The 20852-nt window shown below is 45.3% G+C and overlaps 1 protein-coding gene and 1 long non-coding RNA gene across 6 annotated transcripts in view; one reads left to right on the top strand and one right to left on the bottom strand.

The window, feature by feature from the left end:
* The window catches only part of ATG7 (autophagy related 7), a 252739-nt gene that overhangs the window by 14049 nt on the left and 217838 nt on the right, over positions 1-20852 (bottom strand). The gene's annotated exons all lie outside the window — the stretch shown is intronic.
* LOC109497274 lies at positions 7582-9353 on the top strand. The gene is made up of 2 exons (XR_002153377.2): positions 7582-8684; positions 9175-9353. It is a non-coding gene; the product is annotated as an uncharacterized LOC109497274 (long non-coding RNA).

Genomic DNA, 20852 nt, shown 5'->3' with positions numbered 1-20852 from the left:
GAAAAGAGAGTCTTTTCAACAAATGATGCGGGCATAATTAGATATCCATATGGAGAAAAACAAACCTCAATGCTTACTTCAAGCCACATACAGAAATTAACTTGAAATGAAACATGGAAGTATATGTAAAAGCTCAAAGTATGACTTGTAAAAAAAAAAGAACATAAAAAAATTAATGAGACTCTGGGGGCAGGCAAAGAATTCTTAAGATACTACAAGTATGAACCATAAAAAAATGAATAAACTCGACTTTGTTAAATAATCAGAACTTTTTCGTTCTTAAAGACATTAAGAAAATGAAAAGGCAAGCCAAAGATATGGAGAAAATATACGCAGTGCGTGTATCGGAAAAAGGACCTACGTCTGGAAAATATAAAGAATTCTTGCGACCCAATAATGAGGTAAATAACCCCATGGAAACTGTGGCAAAGGTTTGAAAGAGACGTCACGAAAAGAAGACACACAGATGGCAGGCATCCACTGTCACCAGAGGACTGCCATCAAAACCACAAGCTACCACCATATACCCAGCCACCCAGCGACAAGGGAAGACCGCCGGGCCCTACGTTCTGACCAGGAGGCAGAGCACCCAGAACTCTCAGATGTTAGTGGCGGCAACAGCAAGCGGTGTAGCTACTTTACAAACCAGTTTGATAGTTTCTTAAGAGATCAAACGTATACTTCCATTTAAACCCAGCAATTCCAGTCCTAGGAAATCGCTTAAAAGAAATGAGAGTACGTTTCCACACAAAGACTTGTACGTAAACACACACTGGAGCTTCATTTACGACAGTCCCAAAGTGGAAACAATCCAAATACTCATCAGTAAGTGAGTGAAGGAACAATTTGATATATTCATAAAATAGGATACTATTCGGCAGTAAAAAGGGACCAACTACCGAGACACAACAACCGGGATGGATCTCAACAATATGCTGGCCCAAAGAAGCCAGACAAAATAGGACTTAACATGGGATTCAAAAAAATAATCCAAAAAATGTATATGGAACCACAAAAGACCCCAAACAGTCAAAGCAATCCTGAGAAAGAAGAACAGAGCTGGAAAGATCAAGCTTCCTGTGTTTTTTTGTTTGTTTGTTTGTTTTTAGTTTTATTTATTTAAATAACCTCTACATCCAATGTAGGACTTGACCCTGAGGTCAAGAGCTGAATGCTCTTCTACTGAGCCAGCAGGTGTCCCAACACCATGCTTCCTGACCTCAAATTATATTGCAAACCTATAGTAATTAAACCAGTATGGTACTGGCATAAAAAGAGAGACCTAGACCAACAGGATAGAACTGCAAACCCAGGAATAAACCCCCATTTTTTACAGTCAACTGATTTTTTGTCAAGGGTGTCAACAACACTTAGTGGTGAGGGGTGCCTGGGTGGCTCAGTTGGTTGGGCATCCGACTTCAGCTCAGGTCATGATCTCACAGCTCATGAGTTCGAGCCCCACATTGGGCTCTGTGCTGACAGCTAAGCATAGAGCCTGCTCAGATTCTGTGCCTTCATCTCTCTCTCTGCTCCTCCCCAGCTTGGGCTCTCTCTCTCTCAAAAATAAGTAAACATAAAAAAAAAAAAAAAAAAAAAAAAAGAACACTTAGTGGGGAAAGGGAAGTCTCTTCAACAAACAGTGCTGAGAGAACTAGATCATCACATGCAAAACAATGAAGCTGGACCCCTATGTGACACTGCTCACAAAACTTAACTTCAAGTGGATTAAAGACTTAAACATAAGACCTCCCACTGTAAAACTCCTGCAAGAAAACATAGGAAAGAAGCTCCTTGATGCTGGTCTTGGCAATGATTTTTTAAACATTTTTTAATGTTTTTATTTATTTTTGAGAGAGAGAGAGAGAGAGAGAGAGAGAGGCAGAGAGAGAGGGAGACACAGAATCCAAAGCAGGCTCCAGGCTCTGAGCTGTCAGCACAGAGCCTGGTGCAGGGCTCAAACCTACAAACCGTGAGATCATGATCTGAGCTGAAGTCAGACGCTTAACCAACTGAGCCACCCAGGCATTCCGGCAATGATTTTTTTTAGACACTACACGAAAAGCACAAAAGTGGCAAAAGCAAAATTCAACAAGTAGAACCAGAAAGCTTCTGCAAGGCAAACCCACCAAAACACAATAACCACCACCACCACTGATAAAATGAAAAGGTAACCTATGGAATGGGAGAAAATGTCTGCAAACCATGTATAAGTTAAGAGGTTAATATCCAAAATACATAAAGAACTCATACAACTCAATAACAAAAAAAGAAAATAAACAATCTGATGACAAAATGGACAAAGGAACTAAGTAGACATTTTTCCAAAGAAAACACCTAAATGGCTAATGGGTCCATGAAAGTGTGTTCAGTATCACTAACCATAAGGTAAATGCAAATTGGAGTGAGATATCACCTCACACCCGTTAGGACAACTATTGTCAGGAAGGTAAGAGAAGTTTTGGTGAGGATGTAGAGAAAAGGGAACCCTTCTACACTGCTGGTGGGAACTGGTTCAGCCACTATGGAAAACAGTAGGAAGACTCCTTTAAAAATTAAAAATAGGACCACTATATGATCCAGCAATTCCACTCCTGGGTGTATATCCAAAGGGCATGAAAACATGACATCAAAGAGACTGATGCACCCACCCCCATGTTCCCTGTGATATCATTCACAATAGCCAAGCTATGGAAACAATCTAAGTGTCCGTCAACAGATGAATGGATAAAGAAGATGTGTTATATAAACACAATCGAAATATTATTCAGCCATGAGAAAAAGGAAATCCTGCCATTTGTGACAACATGGATGGTCCTTGAGGGCATTACTCTAAGTGAGATAAATCAGAGAAATACAACACTGTACGATACCAAGGATATGTGGAATCTAAAAGAGGTGAACTCATAAACAGAGAATAGAATGGTGGTTACCACGAGCTAGGGATGGTGGTGAGAAAATTCGGGAAATGTGGTTTAAGGGTACAAACTGGCCACCAGTAGATGAATAAGTCTAGAGATCTAATGCACAGCAGAGTGATTAGAGTCAACAACGCTTTATTATATACATCAAGGCTGCTATGAGACTAGATCTTAATTTTTCCCACCACAGAAAAGAAGTAACTGTAACTTGGTAGAGGGATTAGCCAACACTAACGTGGTAATCTGGCAATCATGCTGCCATATATAAAAGTATCAGATCAACACTGGATACCTTAAACTTACACAAGGTTGTATGTGAATTATGTCTTGACAAAAATAAATTTAAAAAGTAAAAAAGAAAAAGAAAGCACAAAATATAGTTCCATTTGTACAGAACCTTGGAAAATACAAATGGAATCTGTAATGATGGAAAGCAGACCCTTGGTTGTTTGGGGCTGGGTGTGATCTGACTATATAGGGCCTCAGGGAAAGTTTTACCTTTTGGGGTGATAGAAATTGTCCCTATTTTGCTTGTGGTGGTGGTTATACACAGATGTGTAAGTTTGTCAAAACTCATAGAAATGTACACATTTACATTCATGAATTACACCTCAATAAATCTGATCTTTTAAAAATTCAGCAAAAAAAAAATATTAAGCAAAAAAAGAAACATAGCTAAAAGGGAGAGTTCACAGAACAGAAACACATAATTACAATAGTTTCCAAAAGTATAAAAGAGGAATACTGTCCTTTCTAAAATGGCAGAGGGTGGGCAATCCTAAAGACAGATCCCATTTCTACCCTTTTCTTACCAACACTGGCTCCCAAACATTTTATCTAGAAGTCTCATTTCTAATCGTTTTAGGCAGAACAGAATCATTATGATCCAGGGTTCCCATACTTCTTCAGCTAAATGGTCCTCCTCTCACCCTGCGTCCTGCATGGAACTCCCCTTTGGTCACCAAACAACACCAAATCACGTAGCCCAGGAGCTAAGAGCTTCTCAGACTCTGAAGTCAGACTTCCCGGACTATGTCCCTGCTCTGCCATTTACTTGCTGGCTGTGTGACCTTGGGCAACTTTCTTAATCTCTCCGTGCCTCCATTTTTCTCATCTGAAAAACAAAGCCCAAACCGTATCTTCCTTATGGGGCTGTCGTGACAATTAAAGGGAATACAAAGTGCTCAAATAGTGGCTGACAGGGTAGAGACAGGAGTGTGTACTGTTATTTGTTTCATATCAGTGAGCACACAACTTTACAACCTGAAGAAATGAATCTCTGTTCCTATCATTAATATTTATTGATAAGCTCTTCTAAGTTGTGAGTAATCCATTTCATATATAGCCCAATTAAAGTTTTTCATGCTGAAAATAACACAAAGCTATTTCCTCTTTTCTGTCGAAAATAACACGAAGCTATTTCCTCTTTTCTGTTGTCCCTTCAGGATGAGGGCATCTTAGATGTGATTTCTTCACGCACTCACTCAGGCACAAGAATTAGGAAGTATTGACTCTGCATCATATTAAAACAGAGAGGGCAGATGCCTTGGCCAGGTTCACATAGCTTGTATACAGCAGAGCTGAGGTTCAAACCCAGGTCTTTCTGGTTGCATGCCTTGTGTTCTCTTCTCCACTGCAGCTTCTGGCAAATAGGCCTGTTTTGAGGCTCCATGTGGATGTCCTACCAAGAGAACTATTCTTTGAAGGGCAGGCTCTGTGCTGGCCTTCAGAAAGGCCTTCCTCAAGCAGCTGACAGGTTACTGCTGAGGGGCCAGCATCACCCAGCCCATCCCCTAGGCTTTATCACTAACCCTAACACAACCCCCATGCCCTCTATGACAACAGGTCTCTAGAAATCCCAAGACCTTACCTCAGGTTCCCCTGACACTCAGGGATGCCAGAACTGGACTGCAAGTTTCTCCTAGCTAGGTGGACAATAAAGGCCACCTGAAGTCACACACAATGCCGGCTCTGGCTCCACCATTCCTGGGCTCCTGCCATGTTCAGGGCCACAGCTTGGCTCAGTGGCATGGGGCGTGAAGGAAACAGCACCGGACCTGGGGCAAGGCTCTACCACTTACTAGCTCTGCGATCTCAGGCAAGGTTACTTAATCTCCGAGACCTGGCCTCTATCATCGACCTCACAAAGGTCACCAAGGGTAAATAAAATAATGATTGGAAAACACTAACCCTTAGGAAATCACACTGGCGGAATCTGGTCCAACTGTGCAGAGGCTGCGGGAACAAACAGCAGAGTGGGGAGTAAAAACACGGCTCGGCTACTAACGGCTTCACAACAGACATTTGGTTTGCTTTATAATCTCCCTTTTGCTACATCCAGATCGTAGAGGGAAAATGGGGCCTGAGCAGTCAGGAGGAAAAACGGGAGCTCTTTATGGAGGGGTATCCATCCATTCAACCGTGTGTCCATTTAACAAACATTTATGGAACACCTGCTGCGTAGCAGCACTGTGCGAGGCTCTGGGTGTTCAGTAGTGATGGGGACTGATAAGGAAAGCCCTCACTCTTGGAGGTCCCCACTTGTGTGAAGCCCACATTCTAGTGCAGGCAAACAAGAGACTAACACACCACCAGACCCAAGAAAATGGCTTCAAGACATTTACGGACCGTGACGGAAAATAAACACGGAGTGAGAGGTAGAATAACAGAGGAACATTACTATAGACAGGGATTTTGAGCCAGGCCTCTAGGAGGTGACATTTAAGCCGAGATCTGAAAGATGGGAAGGAGTCAGCCCATTAAGGGGCGGAGGGAGGGCGGCTTTTTGGTGGACAGAATAGCAGGTAGGAGAGAAGCAGGCAGGAGAGGGCGTGGCTTGCCCCAAGGCTGACAGCAGTTCCTGCAGTCCGGGTGGGAAAAGTCCCAGGCAGACGCATGGCAAATCTGTCATCAGAGAGTCCGTGGTAAAGAGTCTGAGCTTATTCTATACCACTGCAGTGACAGGATCATGGTCAGTGCCAGGAGAAATGGAGAGCAGTGTGCATATCTGAAGTGTATTTTGGAGGGATGATCAACATTTTCATAAATACTTATGATCAGAATCCTAAAATGTCAGAGCTAGAAATGATCTTACATGTGTTTAGTCCCCACTGTTACAGAAGGGGAAACCGAGGCCCAGAGAGGGTACATGGCCTAAGCAAGGTCATAAGCAGAGCTTAGGTCTACCAGGGTGGTCCTTGGCTCTCCTGGGTCAGGACCTCAGGCTCAGGCTAGGTGCACGCCTGTGGAAACAGAGGCGAGAGCGTCCCCTCTCCACGGACTCCCCCTTTTGGAGTGCACTCACACAAAAGTTTACTCTGAAAACAAGGGCAGTGACCTCAAAGGAACACAAACATCCTCCCTAGGTGTGCGTGAAACTCTGCACTTTGCTTGGGAAAAGGAAGTTTTGGCTTTCTTCCTCTGTAGTTCCTGCGAAGGTCCTGGGAAGGCACTGACCTATCCTGAAACCTAGGCTCCCTGGGCAGGACGGAACAAAAGGAGTCCGTGATGATGGTTGCTGCTGATGGAACAGGGTGGGCACGCTTCCTGGAGCCCACAGGGGGAGGGGCTGAGTGGGCCAGCTGAGGGCTACCCTCACTAAGAACAGTCGTTAAAGACGTTTCTTTTGCTACCTAATTTGTCCCAAATGAGCTATTTCAAACCCACTGAAGCCTCTCAGTTCCGCCCCAGTCCTGCTCCCGTGGGCCCTGGGGCAGCCCTTCCAAACTCCCCCCTACTGGCTTGGCTGGCCCTAACCTGCTAAGTGGAGAAGGGAAATCTCTTATCTCCACTGGCCAGGTGTGAAGCCCCATCCTGAACCTGTGAATGGAGGCCCAGCCTGAGGCCAGGCCTGACAGTGGTTTGGCAGGGGGCTCTGTCCATCCCATATGGAACTGCTTTTTGCCCCTCTGAAGGTAAGGTAAACTTTGGGGTTCATTTTCAGTGGGGTCAAAAAGCACTGATGTGTCTTACCAGGAGAGTGGGGGTACAAGGCCAGTGCGAGCCCTGGGTCCCGGAGAGTTCCAAAGGGCTCTAGAAGGCATGGCAGAGCACACTCCACTGCTCTCCCAGAAGCCAGAGCCTGGCATCATCCTGGGCTCCCCCAACCTCTGTGCCAAAGAGCCTGGACCTGGATATTTGAAAACTGATAGGTCCCAACCCTCCTCTGAGGAAGCCTGGACCTCAAATGGCATATCCACCCGAACAGCTGGTCCTCCCGTTGGGTTTACAGCCATCATCTCAGAGGGCCCCCCAGCAAGCCCATGAAGTCCCATCATCTCCTCCCCAAGCCTGTGAAAGGAGGCTTGCTGTGAACCTCCTCTTGTTATGCACATGCTCTTCTACCTGCTCTGGGAGGGGCTGATGCAGGAGACTTTCAGGCTGATACAAGTTGGGGTTCCATGCTAGGGCCATGGGCACTGTGGTAGGTGTTACTAGGGACACAAAAAGGACTAACAGAGGATGCCCCCATCCCAGGCAGCCTTCAGTCTGCCCAGAAAAAGATAAGGCACACCTTGGATAACATTAGACACGGTTTCTGATAGATGAGCCCAGGGGAGTGGTCCTAGCTAGAGGGAACATAGGGCTGGAAACTAAGCTGAGGCTCTGCATGGGATGGTCTCATTCTAGAACTCGAAGGATGGAACATTCCAGAAGGAATGCCAGCATGGCCAAGAGGGAGGCCTCTAAGCAAGGTATCCAAGGACGAAATCATTCTGCCCTTTACAGAAGGCTTCCTGGAGCAGGTGAAAGTGAATGAGGGTGTGAACTGGTAGGAGAGTTGGACAATACAAGGAAACAAAGACACTGGGTGAGGAGGTTCAGGAAGAGGACTGAAGGCCAGCTGGAATGGAGGCTCTTGTCAGGAAATAAGGAAAGGATAGGCACAGGAGACTTTTGGGGTAGGAGTCCCAAACTGGGAAAAGCATCTGGGCTGCCAGGTGGCTAAAGCCTGCTGAATCTACAGTGAGGTTGCTTGAGCTGAGCCACTGTGGGATGTGAGGGACACTAAGGAGGTCCCAAGGCAGCCAGGTATGTGATGGCAAGCAGTGACTGGGGCTCCATCCCCCAGGTGCTCCACAACACAGAAGACCGAGCCAGGAGAGAGCCCTTCCCCTCTGTGGGTTGAAGAACACTGGCTTTTGAGAGACGACGATCTACCGGGCATGGCTGGGTCATTCAGGGTGTGACTGCCAGGCTGCTAACAAAGAGTGTGCAGCGGCTCCCTTAAGGACAGGACAGCAAATAGGAACCACAGTGTCCAGTCCCTGCCTGGCAGCACGTAGCCACCCAGCATGAAGGATAGTCATTCAGGAAGGGCTCTGTTGCCTTCCAAATTGCCTGGGCTTTGGGCAGAGGCCTTCTCCTCCTTGAGAGCGCTTAACCCCCAGGGCAACACAGGGCCTCTGTTCCAAGACAAAAAGCATGCTGAGGTGACACCGACCATGCCTTTCTTTACCTTGGCAATCTCATGCCCACACCTAAATATAGATGCTGGTGCAGAACATCTGCCCGCTGCCACAGAATTGGTAAAGTCCGACTTACAACAGAAGGGCATGGTGTTAAGACTCTAGAAGCTTTTCACTACGCGTTGTTAGGATCCCAAGTTCCTTTTTCGTTCAGATTGAACATCCTCAGCTACAGGTGAAGATGGCACGTGGCCTGGTGGCGGGAGACAGCCATGCAAACTGGACAGACATGCAGCTTCTCACCAGGAGGGAGGAAGAGGCATTGAGCCCCAGGGCCCCAGCCTGAGGCTTCCCTCTGGTCAGTACTTTTCCAGCCCAGACCATTCACAGGTACCATAATTCTAGAGTCTTCCTTTGTGGCTACACATTTCTGATAGTGGGAAACCTGGGCCTGAAGATGCACTGCAAGTTTTTAAAAATTGCCAAAACTTTGAAAGAGCTTAAAGTTTTAAGAGCAGAAAAGAAGGGGAGTTCAATTTCTTCATAAACACATTAAAAAAAAAATCCACTTTATAAGCAATTCAGTGTTTCCTGCTTTTAGTTTCTTTCGTTTTTCTCTTTTTATTGTTGTTGATAATCAGCAGGCACTAAGTTCAGAAGGCTGCGCTTTGGTTAACAAAGCACAAATGAACAGCCGTGACTTCAAGAACTAAAATCCTTAAAGAATCAGTATTCCTTCCCATCTTTTCTCTCTTCTCAGAAAGCAGTTTTTTAATGACAGTTTTCAGTCTTTTCAGAAAAGAGTTTCTGCTTCAATGTATTTCTGTAATGGGTGACTATTTTCACAGAACGGGACTTCTCTCAGTGGCTCCAAACTACCCTGAGAAGGAGGTAAATCAAAGTTCACGCTGGAAACATCAAACCCAAGCAGAAGAATAACACAGAGCAAGATCGTGGATGGTCCTAGCTCTTTAAAATCACACTTAAAAATCACTTTATCTTTCTTAATAAATTATTGCAAGCTGAACTAGGAAAAAAGTCACTCCAGAGAAGGTTTACAATATAAATAACCGCTAAGAGATCATTTTCTTTGTTTTCATTGGCATATGTCCTGCTGAGTTTAAATGCACATGCACCATGATGATGAAAGGGGCTGGAAGAGTGGGGCTGGGGGAAGAGACTACTCCAGGCAGACCATGCCCCCAGGTGGCACTGGGGGGAGGGGGGCATGAGGTCAGGGACTCCTGGGGTACAGAGCCCTGAGCCCGCACCCTCCCTCTCTGCTCTGCACAAAGGCACCCCTCCAGGCTGTTCCTGTCTTGGGGCCCTTCCTCCAGCCCTCCTCTCTCAGGCTGGGGCGTGCTCCTCTTCTCCACCCTCCTGGGAAACCCTCCAGCTTAGCACTTGGGTACCCAGCTGGTAGGCTAGCGGATGGCATACAGACAAATGAATAAAACTCAGGGCCTCTGTCAGAGCCCTTTTACTCTATTAACAACAAAGCTCATTTTTCCAGCTTGCTGGATACTGTGGTAAACACCACTCCTATGTTACCTATGTCCACTGTCACCCTATAGGGAGATGGTGCGATTGGTGACTTGGGGAGAGAGGCCTGTGTTCTCAACCACCTGTTCCATCTCCCTTCTTGGTATCTCCGACTCACCCTTCCAGACCCAGCCCTCTGCCCTCCTCCTCTCTTGGGCGGCCAGCACAGGGCACCTCTGGTTTGCTAATTGCAGATGATGCGCTCCAGGCCAGGGGCTGCGCCTAAGCTTTGTGCCTGCAGAATCTCACTTGGAGCCAGTAACTGCTCAATAAATTATAAATCATGCATAAATCATAAGTCAGCCTCAACAAATGCTTGTGCAATGAAGGAATTAAAGAGTAAGCCACATACTACAAATTCTCTTCTCACCATTTTGAATCTCAAGCACCCTCATGGCAACACTGACCCCCAACCAGTGTCTGCAGGCCTGCACACTGCCTAGCACCAGAGGCTTAGGGACGGACTCGGCTGTCTGTCAGCATGAAATACAATCTTTTCATTTCTAAGTCTTAACAAGTTGTCACTTTCCAAACAATGCTTCTGGGGAAAATCAAATAATTAGAATTGATGATTAAATTAAAACTGATTGATGGAATTGGATGCCAGCAAAGTGTCTACTTAGAACACTGCCTGGCATACAACAGGCACTCAATAAATGTTAGGTGCTGTTACGACTATTATTATTAGGCCTGTTTTTAGCTATTTAAGAAGCAAAATGCTATGCAGTCAGGGTGAAAGCTGACACACAGATTTGTACACCATTTATTTGACTGTTCCTTGGGCTTAAGGATGATTACAAAAGGGTGACACTCTTAGTGCCATCTGGCAAAGGCTTGGTGCAAGGGAGTGGGGTGTCCCTGAGGGTAAGGTGTTTGCCTCTCCAGGCAGGTTTACATAGAGGCTGAGAGGTAAGTAACTGCCAAGCATGAAGTGACAGTGAAGTCCCCTTCTGTCCCCAGGTCCTCCCACCTCTCCAGCTTGTGGCTAGGACAGTAGGTCCCCACCCTCACACTCTTGCTCCCCACTTTCCCCAGGACCCTAGCATTGGCTGAGGACCATGCACAGTCCCTGCTCCCCCCCTCCCTCCCCCGGGTGCCAGGCCTGGATTGGGACAAGTGGATTTTAGTCTCGACTCTGTAACTTATTAACTGAGACCACTGGGCTGAGGGAGGTGAAGCTGGCTCTACCTTATTACACACTCCTATGGGGAGGGGACAGTCACCTGGTCACCACAGGGAGGAAGGCAGTCCTCATTTTAAAGAATAAAGCAAACGAGTACAGAGAATTGGAGAGAGAAAGATCATGGCTAAATGAAGGTCACCAGCCGAGGGAGGAGTCGGGAAGGCAAAGGAGGGGGCATATTTCACGATGAGGTCCAGGTTGGGTACTGGTTGAAAAGAATTTGGATTTTTCTTGTATTTCTGTTTCAGCTAAAGCAAATCATCACTTCCCACTTCAGCATCCAAGTTTCTCAGAAAACCAACCAAAGGAGTTCCGGAAGCAACTTGTGGGCCAAGGCATAGCCCAGGTCACCATGGCTCTTTACATTCAAAGGGCTGCACTTCCTTCAAAGTTTATCTTAGCGTGTTCAACATGGGCTGGCCACACTCTCAACAGAAGGAAGTGTCTGCAGACACACACCCAGGACTGTTGCTGTGGAGAACGTGTCACCGCTTGCAAGGCCTCACTCGCCCTGTGAGCTGCTCTGACAAATGGATTAATTGTTCAAAGCAGACGGTTTGTTTAGTCATGTCTGCTGAGGTGGGGAGGATGTTGCAATGCCTCTGCACCGGCTCGCTCTGTGTGGGTCATGCAGTCTGCATGCCTGCCTCTAACCCGACACCCTCCAGCCAGAGCGAGAGGCATGGCCACAAATGCCAGTGACGCACCTGCTCCACTGCTTTCAAATTAAAAAGGAGTGAGTGTGAGAGAAAGGCTGTAGGCTCCTCCTCTCTCCTCAGTCACTGTGAGGGTAAGAACAGGGCAAAGAGCAGGGGAGAGAACCAGTGCCTGCAGGTGACAATGTCGCAGAGCCATATGTGCCCCAGCGCCCTCGGGGGGGAGAAACAAACCCAGGCTGGCTTTTGACTCTCCCAGAATGTGACCCTTGGGCTCTTAACTCCTAGTCCTTCCTTCCACCCCTTTCATGTGCCCTCTTATCTAGCTACACTGGACGGTTCCCGCTGTCACCTGCATGTACCATCCCTTGCTGTCAACCATGCTATCCAGGCAATATTTTTCTCACCAAAACGTCCTCCCAGGCCCACGTTTGCAACTCCTATCCCTTTTGCAGAAAGCCTTCTCCCACCTTTGTTGGCCCCACTGACAACCCGACTGCTTATGTAGTTATGGGAGTTCAACAACATTCTATTTATGACTTCCCTTGTGTCCTTCAATTGTGACCTTACTCTTGTAATGTTGCTTTTAACTTAAAAAAATTTTTTTTTTTAAATTTATTCCTTTTTGAAAGGCAGAGAGAGACAGAGCGTGAATGGGGGAGGGGCAGAGAGCGAGAGAGAGACACAGAAACAGAATCAGGCTCCAGGCTCTGAGCTGTCAGCACAGAGCCCGAAACAGGGCTCGAACCCATGAACCGTGAGATCATGACCGAGCCGATGTTGGACGCTTAACCGACAGAGCCACCCAGGCATCCCAACTTTCAACTTTTGTTAAAAAGAAATAACAGATCTGAAATGGAGTCACCTGTACTAAGCCGCACTTCAGCAAACCAAGACCTATTACCCAACCCAAGGGCAGTTACAACTTTCCCCTAAATGTGACTTTTAATCAGCATGAGGAGGTAATCTGCTGAGAGACCCCTTTGGTTCTCCTTAAGAGGGCATCCTTGCCTGAAACAATGCATTCTTTCCTAATAATTTCCTTTTTTTTTTCTGTTCCCTCTCTGCCTTTAAGAACCTTTCCTTTGCTGCAATTTAATGCAGTTCCTTTCTATTCCTAGATGGGAGTCTGCCCAATTCATGAATCATTCGATAAAGCCAATCAGATCTTTAAAATGTATTCATTTGCATTTTTGTTACTTTACATTTTCTAAGTATACTTTGCATTGTCCCTCCTATGGACATGATGTTATTAGACTGTGATGTCAGAGACCAGCCTTTCGTACTGTAATCTTCTTAAGGTCTCTGATGGTGAATGGCACAAAAAAGGTACATGGCCATCTGGCTCACTAGATATTAGTGATAATAAATGACTGACTCTAAGCCCTCTGAAGGCAGGAGAGAGGATTTATACTTCTGTAAGGTGTGTGCCATTGTGACTTTGATATACCTGGACACTTGAGCAGGGGCTGACACTTGCTGATTTAACAATAGCAGCTCAATAGATGCTGGTTGAAATGGACCCAACATTCTTGTGGGCTGAAAACAGGGTTCAGTATAGAAAACTTTCTCTTGTGAAACTAGAATGGCAAACAGAACCTTACTTCATTCATGTGTTTATTTTCTTTGCTGCATAGACTCCCGTGGTCCCCCAAATGCAAAGGTGATAGCAAGTCCACAAGTGAAACAGAAATGACTGCATGGGTGACCTTCAAGCAGCAGGCAAAGTGGGGAAGATTTAATGATTCAAACCAATAGGCATGGAAACAGGATAAATACCAAATCAGGTCCCTGTTGAATTTCTGCATAGATAAGGGTAATAAATCTTAAAGTAGGAAGGTAGTATACTGTTTCCAATGCAGTTAAAGTCTTTTCTAGGATACAAGTTTCTCAAACTTTGATATGTTTGCTTCTCAAAGTCTTTGGGGTCTACACAAATGTGCCTACAAGCACAGGCCTACAACGCCTGTGTTCCTTCCCACCCGATCCTGATACACACTGATAAATGTTGTGAGGTATTTGCATAATATGAAAAATAATCCAGTGTCACTGATAACCCAGGAGTTCCCAGGAATGTATATTCTTAACTATAGGAGATAATCATTTGGGGACAGGTAGAGGAGAATGATAGTATCTCAGGAATGCAAAGATAGTTCAACATTAAACAAACAAAAATTATATATATATATATATATATATATATATATAGTATCTTAATATATACCATTCTACTCATTTTTATAAAAGGATAAAAAATTTAAACATCTTAATAGATCAGGAGAAGATAACATTCTCTCACAATTTTAGCAAAATATCAAATCCGTAACAAAGGAAGATTCCTTAATCTAATAAAATCTACAATGAATATCATGAAAATGTTAAAACTTTAGAAGCATTCTCAGTAAAGTCAGGAACAGTTCAAGGAACATTCAAGGAATCTGCTATTAGTACTTTGATTCAACATATTTTGGATTAGCCTTAGGTAATGAAACAAAATAAGAAAAAGCAAGGGTGTATACGAATTGGATAAGAAGAGCCCAAACTATTGTTAACTGAAAAAAGATATGACAGTCTACATGGAAAATCTAAAAGGATTTTCAGAGGCACCCGGGTGGCTCGGTCAATGGAGCGTGCGACTCTTGATCTCGGGGTAGTGAGTTTGAGCCCCATGTTGGATGTAGAGGTCAGTTACAAATAAAATCTTTAAAAGTTAATAAATAAAAATAAAAGGGTTTTCAAACAAACTATGAAAACTAATGAGGTAAGTCAACAATGTTTTTGGACACATAGGCAATGTACAACAATAGTTCTGCTTATATATCAATAATAAACAATTTGAAAAATGTAACAGAAGGAATCAGAGGCATTATTGACAATCTCCTTGTTTAGAAGCTGGCAATTTAAAAACAAAGTCAAAATTCTACCATGGCAAGGATTTCTGAGGGAAGGTTACCACCCAAGGTTACAGAATCTCATACTCTGCCTGTAAATTTGAAAAACAGAGCAGCAATCATCACATCTATATCAGCACAGCATTTTACAGTTTACTGAGTGCAATATTCTTGTGTATACTAAGAAATGCACTGATAAAGGAAAGACGAGTTGAGTGGATGCCAAAAGAAATGGCATTTCTTTTCGGGGTGATGAAAATGTTCTAAAATTGATTGTGGTGATGTTTGCACAAGTCTGTAAAAATACTAAAAACTGTTCAAATGTATACTTCAGGCGGGTAAATTATATGATTGTGAATTATACCTCAATAAAGCTAGTACTAAAAAACAATAAATAAACCAAAAGACAAAACAAAACAAGAATTTCTCCAGGCAAACACATCTTAGAACTGACAGTAAAATGTCACCCACTTGGTGAATTTTTCCTAAAGGTATAAAACCTTTTTTTTTTTTTTTTTAATTCTGCTTTAACCCTGTGAGAACCTTTGGAAATATAGTTAGGTCCCTTTGGGCTTTATTTTATGTTGGAGAAATTGAAATACAGAGCCTCACTTGGTCTGGGAAACCTTCACGGAGAAAGTTGCTTGCCCTAGAAAGTTTTGGGGAATCTAAAGAAGAAAATAGTTCTGGAGGATAAAAGTAGACTGCTTAATAAAAGAAGGAAACACATGAATGAAATGATCAGGCTAGAAACTCCCTGAAGGCAAGAATTTTCTTTCCTCTGTGTCCTCAGTACCTAGTCAGAGTCTTGGCCAAAGGAATGATTCAGTGAACATTTAACACATAAACAAATGGATAAATATGGATAAACATCACCACCAACAAAAAGATATATGTATTTTGGTCTTTGTCTGTGGCTCCTGGCCAGAGCTCCTAAAATCTTTGGAATTCTGGGTGACAGGAGCATTTTTTGTTCTAATGAGGTGAGTCTTGGTGGGCTCCTGGATGGCTTCAGGATGGCAGCTGGTCCCCAGAAAGACCGAGTCACGTTAGAAGCCTGGAACTCTTAACCCCACCTACCACCCTTGGGGGAGGGGAGAGGAGCTGGAGATTTAGTTATCAATCAATCATGCCTACATGATGAATCCTTCATCAAAATCCCCCGAAGGATGGAGTTTGGAGAGCTTCCGGGTTGAACACAGGGAGGTGGGGAGAAGGTGGCAGAGGACATGGACACTCCACACCCCTTCTTCCCTCATACCTTGCCTATGGCATCTCTTTTGCTTGGCTGTTCCTGAGTTGTATCTTTTTATAATGAACCGGAAACTGGTAAGTAAACTGTTCTCCTGAGTTCTATGAGTTGCTCTTAGCAAATCACTGAATCTGAGCAGGCGGTAGCGGGAATCCCTCATTTGTAGTCAGGTGAGACAGAGGCTGCGGGAAACCTGGGGACCTACTACGAGCAAGTGCCATCTTTTTTTCAAAATTAAATTTTTTTTAATGTCTATTTACTTTTGAGAGAGAGAGAGAGAGAGAGAGAGAGAGAGAGAGAGAGAGAGAGAGAGAAACAGAGTGTGAGCAGGGGAGGGGCAGAGAGAGAGGAAGATACAGATCCGAAGCAGGCTCCAAGCTCTGAGCCGTCAGCACAGAGGCCAACCCGGAGCTCGAACCCACAAACCGTGAAATCATGACCTGAGCTGAAGTTGGACGCTGAAGTCGGACGCTGAACCAACTGAGCCACCCAGGTGCCCCGCAAGTGGCATCTTAAGTGGGGGGGGGGGGGGGGTGGGTAGTCCTGTGAGACTGTGAGCTCTTAACCTGTGGGATCTGATACCACCTCCAGGTAGACAGTGTCAGAATCAAATTAAATTGCAGGACATGCAGGCAGTGTCTGTAGAGGACTGGAGAACTGTTTGGTGTGAACATCCATAAATTTGAAGTAGAGACATTCTATGAGTAGGGACAAACAGTTGTGCCTTTCAACGAGTCTAGTCAACCAGCACAGTAACATTTTAGATCCTCAAAATCATCTTGTGAGACAGGTGAATCTGTTTTGTATGTGAGAAAATAAAGGCTACAAAGTTTCTCAGTTCCTGGTCCTTTGATTTAAAAAAGCAAACCAAAAAAAAAGGTCTATAACTAGATATTTGTACTGGATACATTCAAGATGCTCAATCAACTAACAAGTGAGTACCTATCAAACACCAGGGCAAGACAGTAAAAAACCCTACCGAGGATTTACTGCAAATCTCTTATGCATAAAGTCAATCACTCAGAGCAAAGAGGAGGGACACTTTCTTCTACTCCTCGGGAAATAGCTAATGTGGGATTTGAGCACATTAAGATAAATGTCCTTAAGTCCCATCCTAAATCCTGAAGCAGCTGGGGACAACACAGAATATGTGGGTTTGTTGCTGTGTCATTTTAAGCATCTGTTCACTGATAAAGAGTTGTGTTCTTACGGCCCCTCACCTGGAAGATGACAGGATAATGGGGGTCCTGCTCTAGACTCGGAATGCATGGTATTTATTAATAGCATTAAAAACAGACTATATGTTCATTATTAGAACACTTCTGCTTTCTTGAGAAATGTGTACCAGCTGCCACCATTTTATACAATGACACTTTTCTGTTTCTCTAACATGCCACAGTCAGGGAACCCCAAATCCCATTTTTCAGCTTTCCAATGCAGATTTCCAGCAGCGGAATGGGCTGCCCTGTCAGTAGCTGGGAGGAAATGCCTGCCTTCATCTTCCACTCTTCAAATTCAGCTTAACTAAACCACAGTTAACCCAGGGGAGCCAGTTAGCTGGGTCAGTCAGCTAACCTGGGGGAGCCTGCCAGACAATCAGAGAGAGGTATGGCACACTGAATTGTGGAGAGGTGTGGGGGTTCCTTTTGATGGGGACACTCAGGTGAGAAAAACAGAGGATGTTTCAGACTGCTTTTGAACAGACACTTTTACCAACTGTTTTGCCTGTTTTAGCCCGGGGCTGCATACTTGAAATGATAAAAGCAGTTCTTTCAGCTCAATCATAAGAGTTCCCACAGCCAGTGTCAACATGCAGAGCTTAGGGCTACAGAAAACAAAGGGGTGGGGGCCTGGGCCGGGGGCCACCAGGCATTCCAGTTAGCAACAGACAAATGGAAATACAAGATTGTGTGTCTGACCAAGGCCCCCTTCTCCATCCCTTGCCACGGGTTTGGTTGAATTTTCCCCTTCTTGTCCAGTTTTTCCATGTTAGCTGGATTTAGCAACTGTTGTGTTGGCTGAAATCAGAGATTGAGTGTGGTATAATTATTCTAACATCACAAGGTGCAGTTTCATTTCCAGAACCGACATTTTAAAACCGCTGCCAATATTACCAGAGCACTTCCTTTAGAGTATGCGAAAGGAAATCAGTACCAGGGTGATGCAGTAAATCAGGTTTCACCGAAACCCCTGCCCTCCCAAAGGCAAATCAACATTTAGGACTCCCAGAGGAAAGGCAGGGCAGATTTCCCCATTACTCTAAATCAAACACTTTGGAGTACTTCACCTCTGCCAAAAGGTAGATTGGGAATGAGTCTTGCATACGGTACAAATTAAAAAGCATTCTCCCCGCTGCTCTCTCTAGGCCTAGGGACAAGCTACATGGATATGCCTTGCATGTAATGGGTCACCAGGATAGAGGGTAAAATCACTGTTGGGTAAGAATTTTTGGAAGATCATTTTAACAGAATTGAACATCCCCTCCCTCCCCCACAGCCCTCCGCAAAGAATGAGGAGGGAAAGGTACTAAGTTTAGTTTACAGGCCAAACATTCACAAACCATTTACAAAACCATCATCATGATTTCAGGTCGATCCTTACACTTTGGGGATGTTCTCAAGTGGGATGTGCATTGGGTGTTACAAGGACCGGAGGAAGCATTTCCTATATGACACAAAGTTACATCACCACATTTACCAGGTACTTTACAAAGTGTGATCACACAATTTCATTAGCCCCTCTGACAAAGCCCTAAGAGGTCTCAATATGTCCATTTTACAGGTGGGGAAACAAGGTGGAGAGAGGAACAGCAAGTGGCTTGAGGCCATATGGCTGGTGGGTGGCTGGCTGGGACTTGAACTCCGCTCTGTTTGATTCTAGATCCAGAGCTGTCTACTAGCTTGTGAAAAGCAGCTTTCAAACACTAAATCAAAGCAGCGCGGATGCTCACCACCTGCCCACATCTCCCGGCAGCCCTGCCACTGACTGACGTGGCCGTGCTTGAATGCGGACATGTCAGGCTCAGAGGAGAGGACACACAGTGAGCATTCAATAGGCTGGTCTGAAGGTTGAGGTTTGTTTGAATTCGTTATTCAGTCCCTTGGAACTGGCCAGCAAATACTTTTAAAATTGGGTGGACCATTTTGACAGAATTTAGTCTACATTCCATTAATATCATGTCTGTTGCCTTGGGGCATGACTGCTTCTGTTCCAAGCCCCTCCCAGCCCTGTGCAGACACTTCACAGAAGAGGTGTATCGTGGCCTTGCCCACCCCTGCTGATTCACTTGACCGACCTGCAGAGCTGTGAACTGTGTGAGGCTCTTAGCTCCTCTTTGATTAGCAAGCCCTGAGTTTATTCAGGAATTCCTTAGTGTCTCCTAGCACAGGGTCACATTCCAAATTACTGCAAACCCACCTGTAGTTAGGAGAGTAGCCAACACACAAAAGGGTGGCAAGTTCCAAAGATACTCGACTCCTGGCTTTAGGATGTTAGGGTTCCCTGACACTCCACCGAAAAGATTTGCCTTCTCTGCTATGGTTCAATTCTTCATCGGGGAAGGTCTCAAACAGAAGTAGATAAAAGGAAGTGAATGGGCTTGGGAGGCATAAAAGTCTCCTCCTCTCAAGACAAACCTTGACTGCTAGGTTAAGGGCTCGTGCTGTGGAGATGGACAGCTGTGCAGGGGAACTCTGGCTTGGCCACTTATTAGCTAATGACCTGGGGGCAAGTCACATAAACTCTGTGCCCCTCAGTGTCCCTTTCTATACAATGAGGATAACAATGGTAGCTACCTCACGTGGTCATGGTGAAGACCAAGGACATAAAGGGTTAGTACAATACCAGTAGCACTCAAACATTTACCTACTCCGTTCCTGTTGTCAGCAGCAAGCAATCTAGAATCATTAAGCACATGGAAAATTCACCACAAAGCTTCCTGGGAGGGCCATGCAAAGCCGACCCCCTGGCAGGCCCTGGCAGCAGATTAGACAGAGATTGTTTGGGTGAGGAGTCTCGCATTAGAGGGTCTCCACTGCCCCTTAGGCGGCTTGCTCCTTCTCACTATCCCGCTACTCTGTGTGCCTTTCCTCCCACCTAGAATGTGTGCCTGTTCTTCTCCCTGACAGCATGCCCACAGTCTCCGGGGTTGAGTCACCACATCTGTGATGCTGTTCTCAGCCACCCTTTCCCAGGCTGGTGCCAGCCACTCTGATTTCCGTTAGTACTTTGTCAGCACAAGGTGTGAACAGAGGCATTCTTGTCCATTCAGCTGTTTCATGGGTTCCTGGCCTTCCTACCTCATCCTTACTAACGGCAACTAACTTCTGCTAGTGCTTTACAGATCCCAAGTGCATTACACCTATTGTGTCATGACTGATGGTGTGTCGGGGTGATCCCTCCAACACCTCTGTTAGGCAGACATTTTTACCGTCATCCCCATGTTACCAAAAAGACAAGTGAACATGATGGTCTATAGCTGTCCATTCCACTATTCTTCCTCTCAAATCCCCACGTGTGGCCTGAAACAATAGCTACCTGGAGTTATGCTAACATGGCAGCCTTTGTGCTAGGAAACACTCGAGTGTTTGCAGGGTATTAGTCCCCTGGAGAGGACTCGAGGCTGACTGTGCCTCGTTCTCAGGGGTGAGTGAGATGTGAGGCAGAGGAGAGTGAGGGATCCTACCAAATAGCGACTTTTTAAATAGGGAGGAGCCACATCTGAAACACACTGCTGACATCCTGACAAGCCGAGGGCCGGACCCACAGTGGTTTCCAGAACCATGCTTGTCAGGTCATTGTAATTTCCTCTGTGAGGCAAGAAGGCAGGCTCAGAGATGCAGTCTTTGCTGAGGTCCTGCTTTCACTATATGTGTGTTGTTTGGGGGCTGTTTCTTCCGCTGGGCTTGAGCTCTTCCCGGGCAGGGACACGACTTCCTCACGTCTGTTTCTCCAGCCCATCTGGGATGGTGCCAGGCACAGCAGCCAGGAGTAGTGGCCATAA

Source organism: Felis catus, chromosome A2 (assembly GCF_018350175.1).
Source record: "Felis catus isolate Fca126 chromosome A2, F.catus_Fca126_mat1.0, whole genome shotgun sequence".
Classification (NCBI taxonomy): domain Eukaryota; kingdom Metazoa; phylum Chordata; class Mammalia; order Carnivora; family Felidae; genus Felis; species Felis catus.
The sequence above is the reverse complement of the archived record's forward strand: the minus strand, read 5'-3'. Positions and strand labels throughout refer to the sequence as shown.